Source organism: Grammomys surdaster, unplaced genomic scaffold (assembly GCF_004785775.1).
Source record: "Grammomys surdaster isolate TR1022 unplaced genomic scaffold, NIH_TR_1.0 198, whole genome shotgun sequence".
NCBI lineage: Eukaryota > Metazoa > Chordata > Mammalia > Rodentia > Muridae > Grammomys > Grammomys surdaster.
Window position 1 is genome coordinate 3,555,018 of NW_021604643.1, and position 4,507 is coordinate 3,559,524.

Consider the following 4,507-nt stretch of genomic DNA (forward strand, 5'->3'; position numbering starts at 1 on the left):
GGCAATAGGGACTGCTCTAAAAATCTTAATGACCTTGGGAGCTACAGAGGTGGCTTAATCAGTAAAATCCTTGCTGTATAATCAGGAGGATCTGAGTTCAGTTTCCCAGCACCTGGGATTGGAGAGTTGGCTCAGAGGTTAAGAGCACTGACTGCTCTTCCAGAGATTCTGAGTTCTATTCCCAGCAACCACATGGTGGCTCACAACCATCTGTAATGGGATCCCACGCCCTCTTCTGTTGTGTCTGATGACAGCTACAGTGTACTCATATAAATAAACAACCTTTTAAAAAATCAAATATAAAAAAGGATACACTATTTAAAAAAAAAAGATACCAGTTTCCCAGCACCCACATCAAAACTCAAGAATGTGGTACATACTTATGATTCTTGCCCTGGGGAGGTAGATAGATGGGTGTACCTGGCTAGCTGGCTTAGCCAAAGAGTAAATAAACTTTGAATTCAAAGAGAGACTCTGTGTCACAAAAGTTAAGATGTAGAGCCACCATAGAGGATACCCACCATCCTCTCTGCCTCCGTATACAAGCATGCTGATATATACATACATAGAGCACACATATACACAAAAAGTAGTTGAGAACACTGTATAAAATAATGTCCCTTAGTCTTGTAAAAATAAGTTTGAAGACCCACAATAAAAAAATAATAATATGTGAATGTCAGGCTCCGAGAACAGAGAACAGTTACTCCTCTCCCTTTGAAAGTTCAGCACAGGCTCTGGAATTCTGTTTACATAGATTTGAACCTACAATTCTGAAAGGCAGTCTTTTTGCAGAGGACTCATCACTCATGTGAATGCCTGCAAAAAATTAAAATAGGATAAAATACCACAACTGTTCTCAAAATCTTTCAGAGTTCCCAGAAATCATTTGGAGTTCTTAAAATATAATCTACATATCGCATACTTTAAAAATGGCTTTTTTATAAGCACACACAGAATAATAAATTGTGAGAGAATCAAGGTGACTGGAATTAAGAAATTTAGTTAAAGATATCAATGAGTAAAGCTCAGCTACCTTGGAGCTATCTATCTACAGCTCCATCCTGCTCTAGGCATTTTGACTTGCCCCTTAGTCCTTCATTGTCTGAAAGAGCTTAGACAGAAATTGACAATATTTTCCCAAACAGAGCCACATATTTAGCAGCTTTGGCTCTAAGAACCGTCTAGTCTCTGCTGCAGCTTCTCAGTTCTGTCTTTATAGCTACAGAAGTAGTTAAAACACAAAGCCAAGGAGCATAAATACAATACAACTGTAATTGTGAGCACTGAAACTCGGGTCTTGTACTATTTCCACATTTGCAATATATACTGCTGTTCTGCTGACACTTTATCAACCATTTAAAAATGGACGTGGAATTGTAAACCATGTCACAGAAAGGCAAGCAGCAAGCTGGGTTTGATTGACAGGCCAGTCCCTTCATTGAACCTGGTTCTGGGCCTCCATCTTGTCCAAATTCTCAGTGTGATGAAGATGTGGCTATATAGCCAGGATGGAGATCTTGCCTTCTGAATCCTAGCATTTCCGGGAGAGAAGGGTAGCTTTTCTTTGTCTTTTCTTCTGATGCTCTTCCTCCTCCTACCTCCAGATTGGTCTCTAACACCACAGAAGATTTCCCTGATGATGTCAGAGTATGTGCTTCTTAAATGAGCAGGACAATTACAAACCACAAGGGAGCACAGACCGTAACTGAATGCACAGACCTCTGGGTTGGGGGCTTTCTGGCTACTAGGCAAAGGGGCTTTGGAGAACAACTGCAATGTGACAATGACCACAGTGGAGGGCTAGGGGAAGGCAGTAAGAGACGGGGGCTTAGTGCCATGTGCTGCCCAAGGCTCCCAACCCACAGAGATGGAGGGATCTGTCTCAGTAGGAGCAGCAAAGGCATATGCTGTGCCTGTTGCAAGTTTGTGGCAGTCCTAGCAGAGCCAGCATTTAGCATCTGAATCAAAAGCCTGAATTTTCCCCCAATGCCTTAAAGAACGCTAAATCAATTTGAAGAGTATAGAGAAATTTCTCGTAATCAATGCATCTCAGGAAAGTGAAAAATGGAAAGATTAAGCTTGAGGAAGGAGGCTAAGAAGGACATCGTGAAGATGAATAAGTGTTGTTTTTAAATGATGTAAAGATTAAAAGGGCAGTATAACATAACCACAAGAGGAGTGAGTCACAGCCTTATGATGTCACCATGATCTGTTTTTATCTGACTACTTTGCTAATTAAAAATTTTTACAATCCTAGCGTTTTAAATAGCTTCAGATTCTGACATGAAGATGTTAGCTTTTAAGCTATGCACAGATCTTAGGAACATTCCCTATGAATGAAGACGAATAGGAACCTGGACTTGTTAAACCATGCTTCAGACCTATGCTCTTAGTCTACATTGTATCCGAGTTCTCTGCACAAAAATAACCAGCTTCCAGGGCCTAGCTTTCTTCCATTATGGATTCTTTGCGATTATTTCAGGTAACGAAACAGTTACTAGAAGTCTCTCATTCATTGTTTGCCTTGATGGCAGTGATCTCACTCACAAAGATTTTTCAGCCAAACATTCTTGATGCAAATCTAACAGTTTGGACATCAGTGGACATTAGCATCACTTCTAAGAAACATGTCTAGTGGATGTTATTTATCAAAAGGAGCTAAAAATGTGGGAGGGTAGTCCTAATTACCATATTTACTCAGATGGCTGTGTCTATAAGAGAAAATGACGGCAGGAGGCTGCTAGAACTTCCATCAAAAGCCTGTAAGGCAACAAGATGCAGTTCTGTGAGAAGATGCCTGCCTTAACTAGATTTTCTATCTCAATGATAAAACATTATGACCAAAGGCAGCCTGAAAGGTTTTATTCCACCTTATAGTTTTTAGTCCATCACTGAGGAAAGTCAGGGCAGGAAATCAAATAGGCAACAATCTGGAGAGCTGATTCAGAGGCCATAGAGGGACACTGCTTACTGGCTTGCTTTCTCCAGGTTTGCTTAGATTGATTTCTTAAAGCACCCAGAACCACTAGCCCAGGGTTGATACCACCCACAGTGAGTTGATGTCATACAAATCAACTGTCAATCATGAAAATGTACTATAGGCCAATCTGGTGGAGGCATTTTCTCCTGAGGTTCCTTTTATCAAAATGACTCAAGCTTGTATCAGGTAGACATGAAACTGGACAGCATAATACCCATGAAAAAAATATCACTCACACTTACAGAGTACTTTGTGATGGAGCTAATAATCCTGGCAACTGGGGCACTGCCTTTTCATCCACTGCAGCTGGTGCTTGTCCGCAGGGAAGGATCTTCTACCCCTTAAAGATACGGAGATGCTATAGATGGCTGGCCCCTCCCCTGCCCCTCAGTCAGCTCAGAGACAATAGCTTTATGGCCTTGTTCTAATTTCAATTCCGATGATGGGTATCATTTTTCTTAAACTTAATATTCTCTACATTCTTCTTGAGTTCAACAAAGAACTTATAAAGACACGTATTCTCATTTATCTGTCATTTGGGTGCATTGTGGTGAAGGACGTTCATAGCTTCTGCTTGTGCTAAAGCCATAAAAATGGAAACCTCAAAATCTGTTTTTAAAGATTTATTTTTATTATTATTAATTATGTTGGGGGATGGGAGCATATGCATGCGAGTGTGGATAACTGCAGAAGTCAAAGGCATCAAATGTCTTCAGAGCTTGAGTTAGTGATTGTGAGCTGCCGTGCGTGGATTCTGGGAAACTATTTCAGGTCCACTAGAAGAGCAGTACTTGCTTGTAGCCACTAAACCATCTCTCTAATCCCCATGATCTGTTTTTAAAACTGCAGTTTGTACCAGAATTACATGAACAATTAATGAAACTTGTAACAAGTGCTTAGGATTCCCCCTCCTTTGGATATATTTTATATTAATTTATAGTCATTTTAAACTACTCCATTTATTTTGTTTTAAACATCACACAGTGGAAGAGGATCAGATAGACAGAGTGCATATCCCAGGAAACTTGCAGAATCCTGGAATTCATTTGTGGTTGAGATGCCTTTCTTTTATGAATTCACCAGCAAGCTTGTATCCCCACCTATAACATATCAAAATCTGTATCCTAAAAAGATATGTATTTTGTCAAGCAGTAAGAACTCTACCAGAGAAGAAAACTTTGCTCAAGCAAGTTTTCCTGTCCAGTTTTGAAATTCCATTGTTCCGGGAACGACCTCTGACAAGAGTAACCTTGGCATTTTATGATAAATGAGATTGATCCCTCTTAGTGGTACGGCTTTTTCTAGTAGGAGAGAACTGTCCTCTGCGTTGTGGTTTGGGTTGAGGTGTGGGGTATCACAGGAGCCTGGGCCTTAAGAATTACACTTCAGCTGAGCACTTTTTATGGTGGGGCACATAGAGGGACGTTCGACAAGCTTCCAAGACCCACTATCCAGGGTTCCCTCATGATAAGCTGCTAATATGATCTGCTCTTGCAGTGCATCTCTGAATCACTGGGGATGTGT